The sequence below is a fragment of the Pseudophryne corroboree genome, chromosome 7 (genome assembly GCF_028390025.1).
Source record: "Pseudophryne corroboree isolate aPseCor3 chromosome 7, aPseCor3.hap2, whole genome shotgun sequence".
Taxonomy (NCBI): Eukaryota; Metazoa; Chordata; class Amphibia; order Anura; family Myobatrachidae; genus Pseudophryne; species Pseudophryne corroboree.
The window spans coordinates 325,951,449-325,976,894 of NC_086450.1; the positions used below are offsets into that span (position 1 = coordinate 325,951,449).

The window sequence follows — 25,446 nt, forward strand, 5'->3', positions numbered from 1 at the left end:
TAGATTACGTAAATTGTGCTCAATTGTCACCCTTAGGTTCAGTTATGTGGTGGTGGACATAGCTGTGGTTCTATTTGCCCAATAATTTATAATTGGCAGCCAGTAGCACAGGTTTTGCCTATCACTTTGACAATAAATAATTTATTTTGGTTCTGGACCACCAACCTGAGGCACCCCTGCAAGTGTCTCGTGGCACCCCAGAGTGCCTAGGCACATAGCTTGGAAACCACTGTCATACATCTTGCCTCATTACACCATACAGCAGATGGTGCCTGGCGTGAGTCAGCCGGCAGCTCCTGGGCAGCTCTTATTTGCATCGCTATGTGAATAGGATGCGCAAGCAACTTATGCTGATTAAAATGATATGCAGTATGCCTATACTCTGTGTGTGACTGTGGTTGGTAGCCTGTTGACAGTGCCAAGAATAAAGGCACTGAAACATTGCTAAATCAAATGGCATAAATGTGATTATATACGAGTCCTGCAATGCTGCACCCCCTGTAAAATATATTTTTTTTTTTTTTGCTGTGCTCGCCACCGTTTGGGCCCAGGCAAGTTATATACCCCCTTGGGTGGTGGCTGGGGTGGACCACTACCTGAGTGGGAATATCGGGATTCCGACCGCTGGCATTTCCCCAGCAGCCGGGATTCCAGTGTCAGGATCCTGACCGCCGGGATCCCGACAGCTGGTAAATTAACCCAATCCCATATAAAATTATATCTGGTATTCCCCATAAGCACACTTTTTTTTATTTCTGTTTAGGATTGATTCCATTCAGTGCCAAATTGGGACATTTTTAACTATATTCTTCTAGCATCCAGAACGTACCGCAACAAAAGGTTCATTCTTACAGGAGGAGATACTTACATCAATTCACCCATACCTCATTTGTATTCAATGTTGTTTATATCACTCTTAGGGGCAGATGTATTAACCTGGAGAAGGCATAAGGAAGTGATAAACCAGTGATATGTACAAGGTGATAAAGGCACCAGCCAATCAGCTCCAATATGTAAATAACAGTTAGGATGTGATTGGCTGGTGCCTTTATCACCTTGCACATATCACTGGTTTATCACTTCCTTATGCCTTCTCCAGGTTAATACATCTGCCCCTTAGTTTTTTCTTTAACACTTTAATAACAGATCTGTGTGTAATATCCCTTCTCTTGTTACGATATGTTGTCTTGCTATTATATGCATCAATACACATTAGTGAGTGTCATGTTTTACCACCTAGATTTACCCATGAGGACGTCATTTTGACGAAACCAGTTGATTTTTCTATGAATTCCATCTGTACCTACACGTGCAAATCCAAGGCCAACAACATGACAGTTATCCAAGTCAAATACTTCAAGTCCACCCGGTGTAATGGTTCAAACCAGTCAGATTGGAGAAATGTCAGTACCAAACTGAGATCCCACGGTGCTGTGGGAGGTGTAAAGGGTGGTTGAATACAAAGGACACCTTTTAGGAATGTCTGGACGTCCGGAATAACAACTGTTTTTGGAAGAAAATACACAAGGCCGAGATCTGAACCTTGACGGATCCCAAACGAAGACTCATATCCATTCCTGCTTGCAGGAAGAGCAAGAACCTTCCCAGATGAAAATCCACAGTGGGAGTACTGTCGACCCTCACACCAGGAAACATACTTCTTCCAGATGCGGTGGTAATGTTGTGACCACCTTCCGAGCCTGGACCATAGTTGAGATAACCTTTCCAGGAATGCCTGTCCTGGCTAAAATCTCCCTCTCAACTTCCACGCCATCAAACTTAGCCGTGGTAAGTCTTGATAGACGAACGCCCTTGCAAAAGAAGATCTGCTTGAAGTGTCAGAGGCCAGGGCTCTTCAAGGGACATGGCCAGGAGGTCCGCATATCAGGCCCGGCAAGGCCAATCCGGGGCAATCAGAATTGCCTGAACGCTTTCCCTTTATAGTCTGTTGAGGACCCTGGGAGGAGAGGAATCGGAGGGATCAGATAGATGAACTGGTAAATCCACGGCGCCGTCAGAGCGTCCACCGCTGAAGCCTGTGGATTCCTTGTCCTGGAGCAGTATCAACGCAGCTTCTTGTTGATTTGAGAAGCCACCATGCCGATCAGTGGGCAGCCCTACTTCTGTACCAACAGCTGAAACACCTGCGGGTGAGGGCTCCACTCCCTCAGGTGACAGGTCGTGCCTGCTGAGGAAGTCTGCTTCCCAGTTGTTCACTCCTGGAATGAAGATGGCCGACAGGGCCATGGCGTTGCGTTCCACCCAGAGGAGTATCCTGGACACCTCTCGCATTGTGGCCCTGCTTTTTGTATCGCCCTGTTTCTTTATGTATGCCACCGCCGTGGTGTTGTCTGACTGGACCTGTATGGACTGATGGAGGAGAGAAGGAGCTTGTAGAAGGGCATTGTAAATCGACCTGAGTTCCAGAATGTTTATCGGAAGAGAGGCCTCTTGAGATGACCACCTTCCCTGAACCTGAGCCCCTTGAATGACAGCACACCAGCCACGGAGAATCGCATCCGTTGTCAATAGAACCCAATCCTGAGTGTCAACACTCTACCAGGTGGGGGATCTGTAAACACCATAACAGGGAAATCCTTGCTCTTGGTGACAGGGATTTCCGCTGGTGCATGTGTAGGTGGGAGCTGGACCATTTGTTCAGAAGATCCAGCTGGAAAGGACGGGCATGGAATCTTCTGTACTGGATAGCCTTGTATGAGGCCACCATCTTGCCCAACAGCCGAATGCAGAGATGCACCGAGACTTTCGGAGGTTTCAGAACGGGGCACACCATTGTTTGAATTGTCAAGGCTTTGTCAATAGGAAGGAACACCTTCTGAGACAGTGTCCAGAATCATCTCCAAGAACTGCAGTCTTTGTGATGGTACCAGGTGGGACTTCTGCAGATTGAGAATCCACCCGTGATCCATCAGAAGCTGTGTAGTCAGTGCGATGCTTTCTAACAACTGTGCTTCAGACACAGCTTTTATAAGGAGATCGTCCAAGTATGGAACGATGTTCACACCCCTTGCGCAGAGTTGTAGCATCCTTTCCGCCATCACCTTTGTGAACACCCATGGAGCCGTGGATAGGCCAAAGGGTAGGGCCCGGAACTGGAAGTGATCTTACTTCAGTGCGAACCTGAGGTAAGCCTGATGAGGCGGCCAAATTGGGATGTGAAGGTACACATCCTTGATACCCAGGGATACCAGGAATTCCCTCTCTTACAGGCCTGAAATCCCCGCTCTGATAGATTCCATTATGAACTTGAATACCCTTAGGTATGGGTTCAGAGATTTGAGATCAAGATTGTCTGGGCCGAACCGCCCGGTTTCAGTTCCGTGAACAGGCTGGAATAAAAGCACTTGTTTCTGAGTAGAGGGGGAACTGGAACAATGACCTGCATTTGTTGCAGTCATTGGATGGCCTCTAGGAAGGTAACCGTGGACACAGGTGAAGCTGGCAAGCTGGACCTGAAAAATCTGTGAGGAGGGAGCTGATGAAACTCCAACCAGTATCCTTGGGAGAGCAGGTCTCTCGCCCAAGGATCCCAGCAGGATTCCGCCCAAACATGGCTGAAATATCTGAGGCGAGCACCCACCTGAACTTCCACTTAAGGCTCGGGCCAATCGTCACGCGGAGGGCTTGGTGGAGGCAGTGGGAACCAGTGGCTGCTGGTCTGCGTGCTTAACCTCTGTTTCACCGAGAAGCATTGAAAGCACCTCTGGCTCTGCCCCTAAATCTGGCCACACGAAAGGACTGGAGACAGGGGCCAGGATAGGCACTTCTGGCCGGAGGAGCCACTGCCGGCAGATAAGTGGACTTACTGGCAGTAGCCTGTGAAATCCACTTGTTCAGCTCTTCACCAAACAAAGCCTTCCCCATGCAGGGAAGGTTTTCAACACCCTTTTTGGAATTGGCGCCCGTCGTCCACTGTCGCACAGTGCCCTGCGCGCCGACAGCAGTAGCAGTAGAGCGCGAGTTGATAATGCCAAGCTCCATAATTGCCTCACTCATGAAGTTAGCCGAATCCTGAATATGTTGGAGGAGTGTTAGTAGCTCATCCTGAGGGGTGGTCTTCAGTATGCCGAATGTCGGGATCCCGGCGCACAGTACACCGGCGCCGGGATCCCGACACCAGGCATACCGACAGCTATTCTCCCTCGTGGGGGTCCACGACCCCCCTGGAGGGAGAATAAAATAGCGTGGCGCGCGTAGCGCGCCACCGTGCCCGCAGCGTGGCGAGCGCAGCGAGAATGCAAGGGGCTCCTTTGCGCTCGCCACACTGTCGGTATGCCGGCGGTCGGTATCATGAGGCATGGTATCAAAAACCCTCTATTATGTTACCAGACCATTTAACAATGGCCCTTGTGATCCAACCACAAGCAATGGTGGGTCTCTGTGCGACACACACTGCAGTGTAAATAGATTTGAGCGTAGTCTCAATGTTACGATTAGCAGGGTCTTTTGAGGAGATAGCACCAGGTACAGGCAGCACAATCTTATGTGACAGCCTGGACACTGAGGTATACACAGGTAGAGTATTTTCCCACACTTTCCTATCCTCAGTGGGGAAAGGGAAGGAGTTTAGCAACCACTTAGGGGTTTGACATTTCTTGTCAGGATTAACAAACGCCTCTTTAAGAAGTGTTTTAATTCCTCAGAGACAGGAAAGGTGGCAGTAGACTTTTATTTTATATTAAAAAACGACTCCTCTTCAGGTTCTGCCTCTATCAGGGATATTCAGGACCTCCCTAATATGTAAGGGCTTCCACACCCTGAAAGGGAGCACTTTCTCCTGTATCCACCTCAACTTCCCCTTCCTCCAAATCTGGCATTTCATTATCAGAGTCAAATATGCAGCACATGGGGCAGTGTGTGTTTCAGAGAAACCAGCAGAGGGGGCTGAGAGACAAGTACGAGTCAGAAAATCACACTAAAGGGGGGTAACACAGGGAGCGATGTTCACTTAATTTCTAAACAATCTGACTAGATTGCTTAGAAATTAGGAACACATCGCTCCGTGTGTAGGGGTGCCAGCCACAGCGATGCGCGGTCCAGCGCGTCGCTATCGCCGGTGCTAGATTGGGCTGGATTCAGGCACAATCCAGCATGTCGCTCATTTCACCGCTGGGTGAAATGAGGCCCTCCTCCCACCCGACCGCCCCACTCGTTCAGCACACATCGTGCTGTGCTGAGCGGGGGGGATTGATCCCTCCACATCTCCCCATCTGTACGGCCCTATAGATTTCTTAAAACACTTGTCTTTCCTGCCTGACAGTAGTCAGTTCAGAGGATAGGTTAGACATCATCCCTTTTATTGAATCCAGCCACACAGGTCCAAGTGCGCTGCTTCTTGTGAAGGGAGATTGCACTGTGAACACAGCAGAGACCCCCTTGGAGAGTGAGAAAACTTTGTGCTGCAGGACCGACATGTCCAGACATGTTTACACAGCAGAACATACACAGGAGCAGTGAAATAACACAGAAAACCAGTGTAAGCCTGAATGGAGTGAGACAGAGAGGGAGAACCAGCACACCATTGACTCTGTCAGCTAAAGCAGTGCTTTGCCGGGCAGAAAACTACAGCCTTAATAAGGTAACAAGTTTTTTTATGTATATATATTCAATATATTGCTCCCCCCCTTTCTACAAAACCCCTTGGTAACAAGGTGTTTTTGAGGGTAGTTGGAGAAGCAGCGCATCCCTGCATGCAGCCTGTAGTGTGATGGCACCTCTGAGCTGCTGGTCCCGCTCTCTGGGAAGCCCCATCTCCTTAATGGCGTGTGGTCACAGGCAAACACTCCTTTTCTACAGAAAACAGGGTTAAAACCCCTTTACCTCGTCAGCGCCAGTGTGGGAATCTGCAGCGGGCACAGTAGCGCTGAGTGCCAACCGCACCCTTATGCCGCCATTGTAACAGGGGACCCGCTAACCGGGACCCCGGTTTCTGTACTCCCCACTCCAGCGTCTTCAGCTCTGTTAGGGGTGGTAACATGCTGTTGGAGTGCGCGTACACCCTAGGGGGTAATGCAAAACACCACCTCAGGAGCTATGTCTTGTCAACGTGGATACGGACCATTAACCCTTCAAGAGGTTGGTCGGGTCCCCCCCAAGCCCCCCAATGCAGGCAGACTGGTGCCAGCCAGTGCTGCCTGAAAACAAAAAACAATAAACTAAAATAAAGTTTTGAAGAAAACTCTCTGGAGCTCCAGAGAAAGCACCCGGCTCCTTGGGCACATTTTACTGAGTCTGCAGGAGGGGCATAGAGAGGAGGAGCCAGCACACTGAAGAATTTTTAAAGTGTCAGGCTCCAATGGACGCCATCTATGCCCCATGGTGACACTTACCATCCCAGTATACCCTAGGACATGAGAGAAATATAAAGTTAATAAATGTGCCCTTAAGAGAGATAGACCCCTTAATCCACTAAAAATTCATTTTTATAGTTTGATTATAAAATCAATCTAAATTGGCCAACATCGACATTGTAGTTCATATTGCATATTTACTAACAGTCAGTTTTAAAATAGACGCCGATGTTGAACGATTTTTAGTTTTGGCAAAAAAACACAACAAAAAAAACAGACCAATATCGAGCAAAAAATCAGATGGCTGATGGTTTCACAGATGATGCAATGCTGCGTCTTAGGATGCAGCACTCTGATCTGCAATGTTATCAGGAGGCGTCTTTTTCCCTCAGATGCCTTCCGGCTGCATCAGTATATGTTCACATCGTTGCTGCGTCCATCTCTGAATGAGGCCCATACTTCCTACAGCCACAGTGAACCACATGATTGGGTCCCTGTTTATAAGTGATGTGCACAGATCCTCAAGTGTTTGGTTTTTTATCTGGATTTCTTTAAAAATTATAAAATAGGATTTTAATTACCAACCAGTAAATCCTTTTCTCGTACTCCGTAGAGGATACTGGGAATCCTAGTACCAAGGGGTATAGGCGGGTCCACTTGGAGCCATGGGCACTATAGAAATTTGATAACGTGTGCTGGCACCTCCGCTCTATGCTCCTCCTACCAGACTCAGTCTAGGAAACTGTGCCCGAGGAGACGCCTATACCTTTGAGAGAAGGAAAATAGTTGAGAAAAGTGGTGAGATTTTAAACCAGCACAGTATCCCCTACAGGCTACTAGAAAAGGATTTACCAGTAGGTAATTAAAATCCTATTTTCTCATATGTCCTAGGGAATACTGGGAATCCTAGTACCATGGGGAAGTACCAAAGCTCCCAAACCGGATGGGAGAGTGCTGAGGTTCCTGAGGAACTGATTGACCAAACTGATAGTCCTCAGAAGCCATGGTATCGAACTTGTAAAACTTGACAAACGTGTTAGAACCTGACCAAGTAGCTGCACGGCATAGCTGTAATGCCGAAACACCCTGGGCAGCCACCCAGGAAGACCCCACCGATCTAGTAGAGTAGGCCTGAACAGACTTCGGAATCGGCAATCCTGCCGTAGAATAAGCATGCTGGATAGTGAGCTCGATCCAGCATGCAATCGACTGCTTAGAAGCAGGACACCCAATCTTGTTGGCATCATATAAAATGAACACGGAGTACGATTTTCTGGTGCCAGCAGTTCGCTTGACATAGATCTTCAAAGCCTGAACAACATCCAAGGACTTTGGAGTAGCGATGGTGTCCGTAACAACCGGAACCACTATCGGCTGGTTGATGTGGAACGCAGACACCAACTTAGGCAGGAAATACTGACAAGTTCCGAGTTCAGCTCTGTCCTCATGGAAAACTAAGTAAGGGCTCTTGCAGGACAAAGCCCCCAGTTCAGACACGCGTCTCACTGAGGCCAAAGCCAACAGCGTGACAGTCTTCCACGTAAGATATTTTAGATGCACCTCTCAGAGGTTCAAGCCAACCAGACTGCAGGAAATTTAAAACCAGGTTGAGATCCCAGGTTGCTGTGGGAGACAAAAAAGGGAGGCTGGAGATGAAGAACACCTTTCAAGAAAGTCTAGACTTCTGGGAGAGCAGCCAATTGTTTCTGAAAGAAAATAGAAAAGGCCGAAATCTGAACTTTTATGGAACCTATGCGAAGGCCCACATCCACTCCCAACTGCAGGAAATGCAGGAAACATCCCTGATGAAACTCCACCATGGAGTCTGCTTTCACACCAAGAGACATATTTCTTCCAGATTTGATGGTAATCTTTTGACGTGACCCCTTTCCTGGCTTGGATCATAGTCAAGGTAATCAGGAATCCCTTTCTTGGCTAGAATCTGCCTTTCAACTTCCATGCCGTTAAACATAGCCATGGTATGTCTTGAAACACGAACGACCCCTGTTGCAGAAGATCCTCCCCGCAGAGGCCACGGATCTCAAATGATATGTCGAGAAGATCTGCATACCAGACCCTCCGTGGCCAGTCCAACGCAATCAGGATTGCCTGAACTCTTTCCCTTTTTATTATTTTGAGAACTCTTGGGATCAGAGGAATTGGAGGAAACAAGTACACCAGCTGGTAGACCCACGAAATTGTCAAAGCGTCTACCGCTGCAGCTTGAGGGTCCCTTGACCTGGAACAATACCACTTGAGCTTCCTGTTGAGTCAAGAAGCCATCATGTCGATTTGTGGATAACCCTACCGATGTGTCAGCCACTGGAACACCTCCGGCTGGAGGCCCCATTCCCCCGGGTGCAGGTCGTGTCTACTTAGGAAGTCTGCTGACCAGTTGTCTACTCCCGGGATGAAGATCTTCAATAAGGCCTTGGCGTGTTTTCCCACCCAATGGAGAATCCTTGACACCTCCTACATAGCAGCCCTGCTTTTTGTTCCTCCTTGTCGGTTTATGTACGTCACCGCCGTCACATTGTCCGACTGTATTTGTATGGCCTGATTCCAAAGGGGGTACAAGGCCTGCAGAAGGGCGTTGTATATTGCCTTGAGTTCTAGGATATATATAGGAAGGGCAGCTTCCTGATTTTACCACATCCCTTGAAACTGCACTCCCTGGGTTACTGCACCTCAACCTCTGAGGCTTGCATCCGTGGTTAACAGAATCCAATTCTGAATCCCAAACAATTGACCCTCCACCAGGTGAGATGTTTGTAACCACCACAATAGGGAGATTCTGGCCTTTGGCAACAGACGTATCCTCTGATGCATATGAAGATGCAATCCGGACCATTTGTCCAACAGATCCAGTTGGAAAGGACTTGCATGAACCCTTCCATACTCAATCGCCAACAATTTTTCCGGAAGGCGTATGCATAGATGTACCGAGATTCTGTTCAGCTTCAGGACAGCCCGAACCATCACCTGGATTATCGCTGCCTTTTCCAAGGGAAGTAAAACTTTCTGAGACACTGTGTCCAGTATCATTCCCAGGAACTGAAGCTTCTTTGTCGGCTCTAGGTGAGATTTTTGCAGGTTCAGAATCCACCCATGATCCGTGAGTAATCTGGTTGTAAGACTAATGTTCTCCACCAACTGCTCCCTGGACGCAGCCTTTATCAGTAGATCATCCAGTTAAGGAATTATGTTCACTCCTTGTTTGCGGAGTAGCATCATCATCATCTCTGCCATCATCTTGGTAAACACCCTCAGTGCCGTGGAGAGACCGAATGGCAGAGCCTGGAACTGGTAGAGGCAGTCCTGCAGTGCAAACCGTAGATAAACCTGATTAGGCGGACAGATCAGAATGTGAAGGTACGCATCCAGAGACACTAGGAATTCCCCCTCTTCTAGGAATTCCCCCTCTTCCAGACCTGAGATCACCGCTCTCAGAGACTCCATTTTGAACTTGAACACCCGTAAGTATGGGTTCAAGGACTTGAGATTTTGGATCAGTCTTACCAACCCATCCGGTTTCGTAACCACAAACAGGCTGGAATAGTATCCCGTGTTTTGTAGATGAGATGGAACTGGAACAATGACCTGGGCCTGTAACAGTTTTTGAATGGCTACTTGTAAGGTTACTCTTGCTACTTGTGAAACTGGTAAGCCCGATTTGAAGAATCTGTGAGATGGGAGATCCTGGAACTCCAGCCTGTAGCCTTGGGATATAAGGTCTATGACCCAGGGGTCCTAGGAAGATATTGTCCAGACTTGTCTGAAAAAGTTTAGTCAGGCTCCCACCTGCCTGTCTTCCAGGCATCGCGACCCACCGTCATGTGGAAGTCTTTGATGAGACAGAGCCGGAGCTCTGTTCCTGTGAACCAACAGCATCAGGTTTGCGTAGCTGTCCTCTGGCGGTGGTAGAGGAACCTCTGGTCCTGCCCCGAAACTTGGCAATTCAAAAGGACTGCAAGTTGGGTCCTGAGTAGGCCTCCCTAGCTGGTGGAGCTGTAGAAGGTAAATAAGTGGATTTACCCGCCGTAGCCTGTGAAATCCACTTATTCAGCTCCTCGCCAAATAAGACCTCACCTGTAAAAGGCAGACCTTCCACACCTTTCTTGGAGTCGGCGTCAGCAGTCCACTGACGCAGCCATAATCTCTTGCGTGCTGACACTGCCATAGCTGTGGTGCGTGCATTAAGTAGTCTTATCTCCTTAATGGTCTTGTTCATAAAGTTCGCAGAGTCCTGTATGTGTTGCTGGAGGATAATAATCTAATTTTGAGGCAAGGTGTCTAACCCCTCAATTAATTTGTCTGACCATTTTGTAATGGCAAGTGTAATCCACCCACATGCTATAGTGGGTCTCTGGGCCACCCCTGCTGCTGTATACAAAGATTTGAGGGTGGTCTCAATCTTATGATCAGCTGAATCCTTTAGGGAGGCTGCCCAAGGAACAGGTAATACTATTTTACGTGATAGCCTGGAGACTGACGTAGCCACTATCGGTGGATTTTCCCACTTTTTCCTATCCTCAGAAGGAAAAGATGCCAATAACCGCCGAGGAATTTGAAACTTCGTATCTGGATTAACCCACGGTTCTTCAAACAGGGTATTTAGTTTCTTTGACACAGGAAAAGTGGCTGAGGATTTTTTCTTTATATTAAAGAAAGATACCTCACTCACCTCTGTCTCTTTATCAGGGATATTTAGGACTCCAACTCTGTCCCTTCATTATCAGAGTTAGAATGGAGGACATGGACCAAAGTACGTTTCTGCGGACCAACGGTAGAGGACTGAGACGCTTGTCTGAGGACTGAATCTTTTTCATAAACTCAGTCATAGACGTTCTTAAATATTGTGTCTCCTGCTCGTTACAAGCTAATTTAGTAGAGATGTTGTTAATCACACCCCAAATAGAGTCCAGCCAGGCTGGCTCCACAGTGCTGTTCTGAGAAGGGACACTACACTGAGTACACACTAGTGAACCCCCTGGAGAAGAGGAACACTGTGCCTTGCATGTTTTACACTCTTAGCCTGACATACTGCAGCAGTAACAGCACTCACACAGGATAAGGTTAAATGAACAATTAACCCACAAGAGCCCTTTCTAAGTGACACAGAGAGAGAGAGAACCAGCACACAGCGCCCTAATTGCTAAAGCCAGGCTTAGCTGGGTCGCAGACGAAGAACCTAGATTAGGAACTTAGTACACCAGTATAAAGCTTCCCCCCCACTATGACCCCCTGGTACCGCTGAGGTAATCTGTGGGATCGCCGGAGGACTTGTGCGTCTCTGCAGTCAGCGTACGTGTTTATGCAGTGAGGTAAAATAAATGCAGAAAACTCTTCAGGAGCTTCCAGAGATTTGACCGGCTCCATCCGGCACATTTTCTAAACTGAGTCTGGTAGGAGGGGCATAGAGGGAGGAGCCAGCACACATTTTCAAATTTCTATAGTGCCCATGGCTCCAAGTGGACCCATCTATACCCCTTGGTACTAGGATTCCCAGTATCCCCTAGGACGTATGAGAAAAATAACTAAAATCATGTAATTTGTAATTAATTTTTTTTGCTCACAGTAATATTAACATCTGTCCTGAGACATTGATGGTCACTATGGTGATCGCAGCTGCGATTGTGCACACTGAGAATGTGTGATACTTTGCAAGAAACCCAGCCACCCTGAGAAGTACAGATATGCCCACTGGAGCCATCACAAAGGCACAGTAACTGCGTACACATTTGCAGTGCACAACCAGATCCTTCAATAATCAGCAACTCCAGTAAGTCAGTGGCCATGAAACATGGCAGCCGAACCGAGACGCCAAAGCCACCCTGTTTAAGTACGGATGCGTGAACACAGACAGTGACATGCCCCAAAAGTGTCCATGACACGCTTGCTTTTTACCACAACTACCCCATCAATGCGCACAAATGGTGCATGATGTCAATCACTCTGCGTAAAGATAAGCACTGTGAGCGTTATCGATATTTGACTTTGGTGCATGCACAGTGCAAAGCATTTACAGCACAGTTTACCAATAAATACTAATTTACAAAAACATTTGCATAGCATCAGTTGATAAATCTGGCCCACCACCAGTTACATTAATTTCCAGTCATTTTCACTGTCAATGGCACCTACATTCACAAGGGAGGGGCTTGCATGTGATCCAAAAACACGTAAGATTCCAATCCGAAATCAGAACTTGGCAGGATGACTTAAGCCACGACTATGGGGGTTATTCAGAGTTGTTAGCAAACCAAAAAACTTAAGTAATTGGGCAAAACCATATTGCACTGCAGGTGGGGCAGATGTAACATGTGCAGAGAGACTTAGATTTGGGTGGGTTATATTGTTTCTGTGCAGGGTAACTACTGGCTGCTTTACTTTTACACTGCAATTTAGATTTCAGTTTGAACACACCCCACCCAAATCGAAGTCTCTCTGCACATGTTACATCTGCTCTCCACCTGCAGTGCAACATGGTTTTGCCCAATTGCTAACAACTCTGAATAACCCTCTCTGTTCCAGGGACGTGCAGTCAGGGGAGGCAGGGGAGGCAGTGCCTCCCCTGTCATAATGATTAAAATAATACAAAGATAATAACACATTATACTTTGTATTATTTTAGCTAAATCTCTATTGGAGGCAGCGAGAGCGCTGCCTCCCAGTAACAATGATAAAGTGTCTGAAGAGGGCGGCGGGCAGGGGGTGGAGCCAAATCACGGGCTGGAAAAGCCCATTGAAAATTGAAAGAAAAGCGGCACCAGCAGATTTGCCTCATTCACAGGGGCTGTGCCTTGAGCTCACATCAAGGCACACACCTGTCAATCATTGGACAGTGGCAGGGGGTGGGCTGGAAGTGGAACGGATGGGCAATGTCAGATGCCCCCATTCCGTGTGTACGCATATCCTCACTCTGCTCGTGCAGGACCAGCGGGAGCCTCTGTGTGCTGCGCTGTCCACCCCCCCTCCCTTAACCCTCGCAAACTCAGATGCGCTCCCGCGACCCCCCCCCCCCCGCTCCCTTAGCCCCAGTGTTCTCAGCCCTGTTCCCCCCCCCCCCCTTCGCTCTCTTAGTCTACCCTGTGCTCAACGGCCTTGCTCCTCTCCTGGCCCCCGTGCTGACTGCTGAGCTGCTGCGGCCCCCCCGCTCCTCTTGGCCTGCAGTGCAATGTACAGACCGAGGGAGCGCCAGGTCAGGAGCCTGCAGCAGCGCCGGAAGAAGAAATCAGGTAAGTGGCTGCCTACACACTACACTACAGTACACTATACTACACTACACTACAGTACATTTACATTGTCCTTCCAGGTTCTCTATGAGTGACTGTTTTACATTATATAATGAGATGATAATAATACTATTCAGGTAACTGTCTGAAGCTCACTGTCCTATCATCCCAGCGTAACCCCTGTTTAAAATGCCTGTATTAAAATCTCATACCCTATGTTAAATGTACAGTAAATATATGAACTAAATGTAACGTATGTGCATGTTTTTAAAAATATGTATATACTGTAATTTGGTGTCTTGGCGACACTGTGCGTGTCGGACGTCATTGGTGGCAGTGGACCTTATTGCTGCATGCTGCAAGTGAACATTTCACAGTGGTGACAGTTGAAGAGATAAAGTGATACAGTGCATACTATCCCTGTTTCAAATATTAGGGGGGCACCAATTCCCTTTCTGGCACAGGGTACTGAATGTTCTAGTTGCAGCTATGCTTGGTGCTGCAAATCAAATAGAATAAAGTCCATTATACTAGCATGTTAGAGAAGAAAGTTATACACACAATTCAGTATGAAAAGTTTATTTGGAGACAACCCCCCCACATACACAGGCACATGACAAAGCAAAGAAAGGAAGTTACAATCTAAAAGTTAGCGGGGACGCTGTCTGTCGTAATGTGTAAAAAGGTGGACGCTGTCTGCTGTAATGTGTAAAAAAAAAGGGACGCTGTCTGCCATAATGTGTACAAAGAGTACGCTGTCTGCCGTAATGTCTAAAACGGGGACGCTGTCTGCCGTAATGTGTATAAAGGGGACGCTGTCTGCCGTAATGTGTAAAAAGGGTGACGTTGTCTGCTGTAATGTGTAAAAAGGGGATGCTGTCTGTCGTAATGTGTAAAAAGGTGGACGCTGTCTGCTGTAATGTGTTAAAAAAAGGGACGCTGTCTGCCGTAATGTGTAAAAAAAAGGGACGCTGTCTGCCGTAATGTGTACAAAGGGTACGCTGTCTGCCGTAATGTCTAAAACGGGGACGCTGTCTGCCGTAATGTGTATAAAGGGGACGCTGTCTGCCGTAATGTGTAAAAAGGGTGACGTTGTCTGCTGTAATGTGTAAAAAGGGGACGCTGTCTGTCATAATGTGTAAAAAGGTGGACGCTGTCTGCTGTAATTTGTTAAAAAAAGGGACGCTGTCTGCCGTAATGTGTAAAAAAGGGGACGCTGTCTGCCGTAATGTGTAAAAAGGGGGACGTTGTCTGCCGTAATGTGTAAAAAGGGGACGCTGTCTGCCGTAATGTGTAAAAAGGGGACGCTGTCTGTCGTAATGTGTAAAAAGGTGGACGCTGTCTGCTGTAATGTGTTAAAAAAAAGGGACGCGGTCTGCCATAATGTGTACAAAGGGTACGCTGTCTGCCGTAATGTCTAAAACGGGGACGCTGTTTGCCGTAATGTGTATAAAGGGGACGCTGTCTGCCGTAATGTGTAAAAAGGGTGACGTTGTCTGCTGTAATGTGTAAAAAGGGGACGTTGTCTGTCGTAATGTGTAAAAAGGTGGACGCTGTCTGCTGTAATTTGTTAAAAAAAGGGACGCTGTCTGCCGTAATGTGTAAAAAAGGGGACGCTGTCAGCTGTAATGTGTAGAAAGGGGACGCTGTCTGCTGTAATGTGTTAAAAAAAGGGACGCTGTCTGCCATAATGTGTACAAAGGGTACGCTGTCTGCCGTAATGTCTAAAACGGGGACGCTGTTTGCCGTAATGTGTATAAAGGGGACGCTGTCTGCCGTAATGTGTAAAAAGGGTGACGTTGTCTGCTGTAATGTGTAAAAAGGGGACGTTGTCTGTCGTAATGTGTAAAAAGGTGGACGCTGTCTGCTGTAATGTGTTAAAAAAAGGGACGCTGTCTGCCGTAATGTGTAAAAAAGGGGACGCTGTCAGCCGTAATGTGTAGAAAGGGGACGCTGTCAGCCGTAATGTGTAGAAATGGGACGCTGTCTGCCGTAATGTGTAAAAAGGGGGACGTTGTCTGCTGTAATGTGTAAAAAGGGGACGCTGTCTGCCGTAATGTGTAAAAAGGGGACGCTGTCTGTCGTAATGTGTAAAAAGGTGGACGCTGTCTGCCGTAATGTGTAAAAAGGGGACGCTGTCTGTCGTAATGTGTAAAAAGGTGGACGCTGTCTGCCGTAATGTGTAAAAGGGGCTCTACCTGGTGTAGTGGTGCTACTGTGCGGCGTAATTTGAATATTGGAGACTACTGTGCACAGTTATAAGAATTGGTATTATTTTGTGGCCACACCCCTTCCCCACGAAGCCACGCCCTATATCTCTTGCGCGCGCCTGCGGCACGCACTGCCCCTGTTTTATGTAAAGGGGGGGGGGGGCTCTGATGCCGTTTCTTGCACACAGCGCTAAAATGTCTAGTTACGGCCCTGTTGCTAGGTATCCATTTCCCTGGCCCTGAGCAGGTCCCCCTCACCAGATCCTCTCTAGGGGTGAGGGGGTGGACTTGGACGGGATGGGGGGGGGGGGTCCAAAGCATTTTGTCGCACCCGGGCCCACCGCTCACTAGTTCCGCCACTGGCTCTACCTGCTGTAATGTGTAATCGGGGGCTGTACCTGCCGTACTGTGTAAAAGGGAGCTGTACCTGCCATAATGTAAAAAAAGGATCTCTACCTGCCGTAATGTGTAATAAGAGGCTGTACCTGCCGTAATGTGTAAAAGGGGACTCTACCTGCCGTAATGTGTAAAAGGGAGCTCTGCCTGTCATAATGTGTAAAAGGGAGCTCTGCCTGGCGTAATTTGTGTAAGTGGCGCTACTATGCATCGTAATTTGACTAATGGAAGCCCTGGACAACAAAATCGCATTCATGTCCTCCTCCCACTCCCTTCCCAGTCCCAAACACTAATTATATTTTTTCTATAAAAATGTACAATATATCACAAGTATGATGAGCAGGCAGGCAGCGGGCATTGGTGGCAGTGGCGGCATCGGACTGAGATGCAAATTAGTTACGGAGGGCTGGGTCAGTTGATGGTAGGCGAGTTTGTAAGCCATTGGTGGTGGCAGCAGGCATCGCCACAGGGGCAGTAGCGGGCATTGGCTCGTCGGCGGTAGGGGTCATCGGCAGGATTCGGCGGACATTATGGCTGTAGTGCCTCACCAGTCACTGACCTCACCGCACGCCACTGCTCTGTTCGATGCGGAACACAATGTGCTGGTGTGTTCTTTTTTCAGCAAAACCGAACAGCTCATCTCTACTTTTTATAGGCATCATAATGAAGGTTTTTAGGCAATAGAACGTGTTTTAGAAGTGAAAAACGACTATCACTTATTAGTCTATTTTTTGGTCAATTTTGTGTTTGATTGTTATGTCTAATGCAAACCAATTGTTAGTAAATCCCCTATTTGCATCAGCCCTATGAGAAAGCATTTATGTTTTCCCATGTACAATTTTTATTGTAAGTCGGTTTTGCGGGAGATTTTTTGGCCTATTTTGTTTTAATAAATCTCTGTTTGCAAAAAAAAAAAAAAAAAATGCGTCAGAAGTGATTTTTAGTGAATATAACCCCAGAAAAATGAATCATTGGTGCACTGTATGGGATGTAAGTAGACCATTTGTCACGCCCATTTAACCAGAAGATGACTACCCAAACAGGGAACTTGGGGCGACACTGGGGCAAATGTTTAGATTTTAGCTTGCCCTAAGAAATTATATTCTATGGCATACAGATATTTTTCTAGCTCATATAATGCAAAACACTGATGCAGAGCTGGAAGTAAATCAGGCAAATTTCGCTCCAAGGAAGAGTGCATAGAATACATTTTGGCTGCATGCAGGAGGTGTATGCATCTTGAGAAGGTTTCCTACTAGTACCTATCATCAGTGCACTATTATCTACCCTATACTAGGTACAAGATACATCCAAACAGCTAGATATACACTTACAATTAGTTCTAAATCCAAGTTGGGTAAGGGACATCTGACGTCACCAGGGCGAGGAGCCATGCCCGAACAGGGTACCCGAAATGTACCGTCGCGGACTTGCTTCGCTAGCCACGCTTCAGACTCGGTGGATGCTCGCCACCGGGTAGTAGTTGGTGGCGTGGATAGTAGAAGAACTATCCTGCTGGCCTAGCTTCTCCCCCTGGTGACGTGGCTCCTCCCCCTTACATCAGAGGTCCTTTAGGCCACTTGATTCTAGCATCTATCATACACTTACATCCATAACTTACATGCTCTAACTGAACTTTGTCTACATGAGAACATCCTGTTAGAACAAAGTCACACCTTAGGAGATGTCAGTGTAAATCCCTGGGAAATGCGTATGACTTACTTTTCATACTTAAATGCACTCAGTTCTGGAGCATGTGCAGTGCGGAAACTACGTAAGACATGCCTGCAAACAGGCGCACGTACATCTCTACATCAGCCCCAGTGTGTATCTTTTACAGATTTGGACATTAAAAAGTAAAATATAGGTTGTTGTTTTTTTTTGGGGGGGGGGGGGGGGGTTCGGGGAATCTGGGCAGATTTTTCATGTAAAAGTCCACTTACTTATATTAAGTAAATATTCCTCTGCCTGCTTTCTATGTACTACTTATCAACTTCTCCAGGAGCAGGATGCGTGGGGCGTAGCGAGGCAGAAGTGCGCATTGTGTGGGGGCAAGACTGCGCAACTGCACTATAATGGCCCTGCCCTCCACTATACAATGCACAAGTACCAGCATTGTGAAGCTGGTAGAAGGCCACGATTACACGGTTCCCGGTATATTGACTGCATTCCGTCACCCGGACTGTCCACTATACTTGGAAAGAGGGCAACTATGGGCAGGCTCTGGGAGACTTGACTACTCTTTCAGGCGTCCGGGAGAGTAGGTAAGCATGCTCTTAGGGTGTGATAACATGGATGTGTCATGCAGTTGTTCAATTGTAATATTAAGAGTACAGCCTGGATAAAAGCATAATTTGTACCTATCACCTTGTACATTTTTAATATTTGGAATAGCGTGTGCACGCTACACTGGACCCTAATTGGGACAGATGGGTAACTGATACAGTATGTAGAGTTATTAATAAACAAGCAACTGTCAAGCATCAGCTATATATCAGGGCTCCTCCCTTTCTGTGTTTGTGACTGGTTCATGTGGCCTGTTCACACTCTCAAATACTCATAAATATACATAGATGTACAAAAGATGGCTAACACATATTAGTGTGTACAGTATGTTGACCTCAGTTTTAACCTCTACTGTTCACTTGTAAACACCGCAAGAGCCTCTGGCTAACACTCCACATTACAGATTGAGGGATCTATTTACTAAGCCTTGGATGGAGATAAAGTACCAGCCAATCAGAATTGCCATGTTACAGGCTGTGTTTAAAAAATGACAGTTAGGAGCTGATTGGCTGATACTTTATCTATATCCAGAGCTTAGTAAATAGACCCAAGTCTCCCATATCCAAAATAACAAAATGTGAATTTTTTGAGCAAGACTGAGATACCAAAATCTCCGCTTTCTGATCGTTCACTGTGCACAGACTTTGTTTAGTGCACACAATTATTTAAAAATTTGTATAAAATTACCATCAGGCTGTGTGTATAAAGTGTATATGAGGCATTCATTTAGTGTTTAGACTTGGGGCCCGTCCCCAAGATATACCATTACTGTATGCAAATATTCCAAAATATGTAAAAATCTGATATCCAAAATACTTCTGGTCCCAAACATTTTGGATATAGTAGACTCAGTCTGTACTGGCCAAACATTGTACGTTTTCCAGTTCCCAGTCCAAAACCTTTTTCGTAAGTGAAATAATGCATAACTTACATATTTTTGTTTATACCTCTAAATGTAGTGAAAATGTTCAAAAATCGTTCAGTTTAATCTGAACATGTCATAATATAGCATAGGACCACAAGTAAATACCACCTTAAAAGTATAAATGTTGAATAAAATTATTTTTGCTAAGTGACAAATACTGGTAAAAAAGAAGTTGGTATTTTCCTTGTCACTTCCCATTTAAAGCAGAATAATATGAGCCAGATGTGCTAACAGGTGAAAGTGGGTGTTTATTTGTTGGTTTGATATTGCGGTGAGATATTGTCTTACGATTTTGACAATATAGTCAAAATCGTAAGAAAAGTTGCCCTGCATAAGATCACAGATCTTAAGTCCTTCCTACAGCAGCGGTGATGGTGCCAACACGTTTCGGAACATTAAAGTTCCTTTTTCAAGGCATATGCCTTGAAAAAGGAATTTTAATGTTCCAAAACGCGTTGGCACATCACCCCTTGGACCAGAGGAGGATTACCTGCCGCAGGAAGGACTTAAGATCTGGGAGCTTATGCAGGGCAAGTCCGGACTTCCCTGCATTCATCACCACCTGCTGCTCCCCAACGTATCCCTCGGTAGGACTCCTCCTGAACTATATGTTTTTATTTTGTCCACACAATGCCTGTAAGTGTGGTAATTTTATAAGTGACATGATTTGGATGCTACAGAGTGTAATACATTTTGATATTTTTTACTTTACTCGTTGTATCTGAAGTATCCTAATATCAACTGGGTAGCGCCACATTTTAAAACCCACTACCACTGTTGCCATTTGTTCCAGTGGGGTTAGGGTACCCCTTTTTTGGTATTAAAAGGCCAGCTAAAACCCAGTGAAGCGCCCAGGGTATCCTGTCGAGATACGGTCGTTAGGTCAACACAGCTTAGCCACTGAAGGTCGACATGCATTAGGTCGACATGTTCATTCGGTCGACATGTACTAAGTCGGCAGGTCAAACGGTCGACATGAGTTTTTCTCATTTTTTTTCATACTTAACGATCCACGTGGACTACGATTGGAACAGTAACCTGTGCTGAGCGAAGCAAGGCACCTTGCCTGAAGCAAGCCATGTGAGGGGACACGGTGCACTAATTGGGGTTCCCCGTCACTTTACGAAGAACAACAACGCCAAAAACAGTAAAAAAAAATAAATGTTGTCCTTTTGACCTGTCGACCTAATGACCATGTCGACCTATTGTCCATGTCAACATAATGCATGTCGACCTTCCATGGTCGACCTAAGTTCTATCCAACGACCCATACCCATCCCGTCACCCATTGTATATTAAAATTGACAGCCAAAATTGTCAACAGTCATTATGTGCTTGCGATACCGACCTAGCCCCTATTGCATAATGAGAATCGGGGTTAGCCCGAATCTCACCATGTGTACACACCTTATGTACTTTGCCCATTTAAATATACTAGTGTTTTGTCGTATACGTAAAAAGAGCTGCATGACTTACTATATGATGGTTACATTGCTTGAATATCAACACAGGAAAGTGTGGCGTTTAAGAATTCTCTTCAAATCAGGTAACTCATCGGATGGAGAGAAATGACCAACAGGCGCATGCTTTGCTCTGACAGTGTGTCCTTGTAGGAAGCCTGCTCCAAAATCCTGCTGTTAACCCTGGGAAGAGAGATGAAAATGGAGACGTGGTGGTCAGTGATCAATGGTCACAAAATATACATGTTAAAAGTCCATTTACTTGTCACTAACGCTAGATGAGATGACTAGCAGCCTCCCCATGTCCTTCAGGACTAAGCACACAATAAAATGTGCTCTACAGACGGGACAGTCCTCAGTGTTATCTACAACATGCCATCAGCTTTCAAGCACTCAGCACAAATCGCTACAATCAAACATACAAAAGTAGTAGACAGTAGTAAAGGGTCTCTGAAAATGAGCTGTTTTCTTATTTCATGTTATGCTAAACATATAAATGTATCTGTTAAGTCAGTGGTTCCCAAACATTTTTAAATCATTGCACCCTAGAGTATAAGAAAAAAAATTTCACTCGCAATCCTAGGCCAAATATTTCTTATAGAGGGAGTCACAAAAAACATATGAAATTAATTACATTGTGTTGATATGTCATCCTTAGGGTGAGTAATGTGGTGAGGGACAGGATTAGCCTCTGTTTAGCCACATATTTTAAGATTGGAAGCCACAAGCACTGATTTTGCCTATTACATTGACCACCAATATTTTGAATTGGTCCTGGACCTCCAACCCTGGCCTCCCCTGTAGGTGCCCAGAGACACTCCAGGGTGCCACAGCACACAGTTTGGGAACCACTGTGTTAAGTGATAGTTGGTAAAAGATAATGTTTTTTGAAGTGTTATTGAACTAATCATTTGCAAACAAAGGCAGAGACAGGAGAACACAATTCTCACTGTCATCACTGCATGACCCTTGCTTTGTGCTGTGAATTGCTGCATTTTGCAGGGGTGTCATTCCATGGTAACGAACGTTACATTTTTTAATATATTTCATGCAAAATATATTTTTTTGAGCATGTGCTTTGAATGTTTAGTGCAAAGTAAATGTTTGTGTGGTACATGATATGCTTTCATTTTGATGCTAAGCTTGTCATGAAAACTGGTAACAAATGTTACATAAAAAGACCATTTCATGGAATGACCCAGGGGTTGATTACATGAATAATGTTATCAGACCCTCACATTTGAGTGATCTACAAAGAACTAAAAGTAAACCAAAAGTAAACTTACCTTTTTAAAAAAAAATCATCAATAGTCACTTTATGATTTTACCAACCAATGTTTATTTACCACCAGAGCCAACATCTCTCTCTCTCACCTAAGCTACACAGTGTAGTTCACATGTCACAGATACCAAGAACTACCAGTAACTACTTTAAATATTTTCTCTCTGATTGCTACTTTAATTTCACTAATGTCAGGTAACTATGGGGTGTATTCATGAAGCAGTGAAATGAGTGGGAAAGTGAACCAATGGAGAAGTTACCTGTGGCAACCAATCAGCATTAAAGTAACATTTATAATTGTCATATTACAAAATTACATAGAGCAGCTGATTGGTTGCTATGGGCACCTTCTCCACTAGCCCACTTCTCCACTCTTTTTTACTGCTTCATGAATAGACCCCTAAGGGGTCAATTCATGAAATAGTGAAAAGAGTGGAGAAATAGACTAGTGGAAAAGTTGCCCATGGCAATCAATCAGCATCTCCCCTACATTTTATAGAATGCACTTGATAAAGTCTTCCTTCAAAGCTGATTGGTTGCCACAGGCAACTTCTACCCTGGTCCTTTTCACCACTCCTTTCACCGCTTCATGAATACACCCCTAAGTGAGAAGGAAAAGTTCCCAGATCCAATATACAGCCTGTACAGAAGAGGGACAGCAATAGCAGGATACCCAAGCAATTGTTTGAGGAAAATACCAGTCACTGTAAAATAATAAGAATTTACTCACCGGTAATTCTATTTCTCGTAGTCCGTAGTGGATGCTGGGACTCCGTAAGGACCATGGGGAATAGCGGCTCCGCAGGAGACTGGGCACAACTATAAAGAAAGCTTTAGGTCTAACTGGTGTGCACTGGCTCCTCCCACTATGACCCTCCTCCAGACTTCAGTTAGGATACTGTGCCCGCCGTGCCCGGAAGAGCTGACACAATGAGGAAGGATTTAGAATCCCGGGTAAGACTCATACCAGCCACACCAATCACACCGTATAACTCGTGATACAATACCCAGTTAACAGTATGACAACAACTGAGCCTCTCAACAGATGGCTCAACAATAACCCTTTAGTTAAACAATAACTATATACAAGTATTGCAGACAATCCGCACTTGGGATGGGCGCCCAGCATCCACTACGGACTACGAGAAATAGAATTACCGGTGAGTAAATTCTTATTTTCTCTGACGTCCTAAGTGGATGCTGGGACTCCGTAAGGACCATGGGGATTATACCAAAGCTCCCAAACGGGCGGGAGAGTGCGGATGACTCTGCAGCACCGAATGGGCAAACTCTAGGTCCTCCTCAGCCAGGGTGTCAAACTTGTAGAATTTTGCAAATGTGTTTGACCCCGACCAAGTAGCTGCTCGGCAAAGTTGTAAAGCCGAGACCCCTCGGGCAGCCGCCCTAGAAGAGCCCACCTTTCTCGTGGAAGGGGCTTTTACTGATTTAGGATGCGGCAGTCCAGCCGCAGAATGTGCAAGCTGAATCGTACTACAGATCCAGCGAGCAATAGTCTGCTTTGAAGCAGGTGCACCCAACTTGTTGGGCGCATACAGGATAAATAGCGAGTCAGTCTTTCTGACTCCAGCTGTCCTGGAAACATAGATTTTCAGGGCCCTGACTACGTCCAACAACTTGGAAGCCTCCAAGTCTGTAGTAGCCGCAGGCACCACGATAGGTTGGTTCAGATGAAAAGCTGATACCACTTTAGGAAGAAACTGGGGACGAGTCCTCAATTCTGCCCTATCCATATGGAAAATCAGATAAGGGCTTTTACATGACAAAGCCGCCAATTCTGATACACGCCTGGCCGAAGCCAAGGCCAACAACATGACCACTTTCCACGTGAGATATTTCAATTCCACGGTTTTAAGTGGCTCAAACCAATGTGACTTTAGGAAATCCAACACCATGTTGAGATCCCAAGGTGCCACTGGAGGCACAAAAGGGGGCTGAATATGCAGCACTCCCTTAACAAAAGTCTGAACTTCAGGTAGTGAAGCCAGTTCTCTCTGGAAGAAAATCGATAGAGCCGAAATCTGGACCTTAATGGAACCCAATTTTAGGCCCATGGTCACCCCTGACTGTAGGAAGTGCAGGAAACGGCCCAGCTGAAATTCCTCCGTTGGGGCCTTCCTGGCCTCACACCACGCAACATATTTTCGCCATATGCGGTGATAATGGTTTGCGGTTACTTCTTTCCTAGCTTTAATCAGCGTAGGAATGACTTCCTCCGGAATGCCCTTTTCCTTCAGGATCCGGTGTTCAACCGCCATGCCGTCAAACGCAGCCGCGGTAAGTCTTGGAACAGACTGGGCCCCTGCTGCAGCAGGTCCTGTCTGAGCGGCAGAGGCCATGGGTCCTCTGACATCATTTCTTGAAGTTCCGGGTACCAAGCTCTTCTTGGCCAATCCGGAACCACGAGTATTGTCCTTACTCCTCGTTTTCTTATTATTCTCAGTACCTTTGGTATGAGAGGCAGAGGAGGGAACACATAAACTGACTGGTACACCCACGGTGTCACTAGAGCGTCCACCGCTATCGCCTGAGGGTCCCTTGACCTGGCGCAATATCTCTCCAGTTTTTTGTTTAGGCGGGACGCCATCATGTCCACCTGTGGCCGTTCCCAACGATTTACAATCAGTGTGAAGACTTCTGGATGAAGTCCCCACTCTCCCGGGTGGAGGTCGTGCCTGCTGAGGAAGTCTGCTTCCCAGTTGTCCACTCCCGGAATGAACACTGCTGACAGTGCTAACACGTGATTTTCCGCCCATCGGAGAATCCTTGTGGCTTCTGCCATCGCCGTCCTGCTTCTCGTGCCGCCCTGTCGGTTTACATGGGCGACCGCCGTGATGTTGTCTGACTGGATCAGTACCGGCTGGTTTTGAAGCAGGGGTTTTGCCTGACTTAGGGCATTGTAAATGGCCCTCAGCTCCAGAATATTTATGTGCAGGAAGTCTCCTGACTTGACCATAGTCCTTGGAAGTTTCTTCCCTGTGTGACTGCCCCCCAGCCTCGAAGGCTGGCATCTGTGGTAACCAGGACCCAGTCCTGTATGCCGAATCTGCGGCCCTCTTGAAGATGAGCACTCTGCAGCCCCCACAGCAGAGACACCCTGGTCCTTGGAGACAGGGTTATCAGCCGATGCATCTGAAGATGCGATCCGGACCACCTGTCCAACAGGTCCCACTGAAAGGTTCTTGCATGGAACCTGCCGAATGGAATTGCATTGTAGGAAGCTACCATCTTTCCCAGGATCCGCGTGCAGTGATGCACCGACACCTGTTTCGGTTTTAGGAGGCCTCTGACTAGAGATGACAGCTCCTTGGCCTTCTCCTCCG

The 25,446-nt window shown here is 46.5% G+C and overlaps 1 protein-coding gene across 5 annotated transcripts in view; it reads right to left on the minus strand.

Moving 5' to 3' along the window:
* The window catches only part of METTL18 (methyltransferase 18, RPL3 N3(tau)-histidine), a 379,064-nt gene that overhangs the window by 260,795 nt on the left and 92,823 nt on the right, over positions 1 to 25,446 (minus strand). For all 5 annotated transcript variants that reach the window (XM_063934325.1, XM_063934330.1, XM_063934327.1 and 2 more), the window contains exon 2: positions 20,840 to 21,006. The gene's annotated coding sequence lies outside the window, so the exon portion shown is untranslated. The remainder of the gene's footprint in view (positions 1 to 20,839; positions 21,007 to 25,446) is intronic.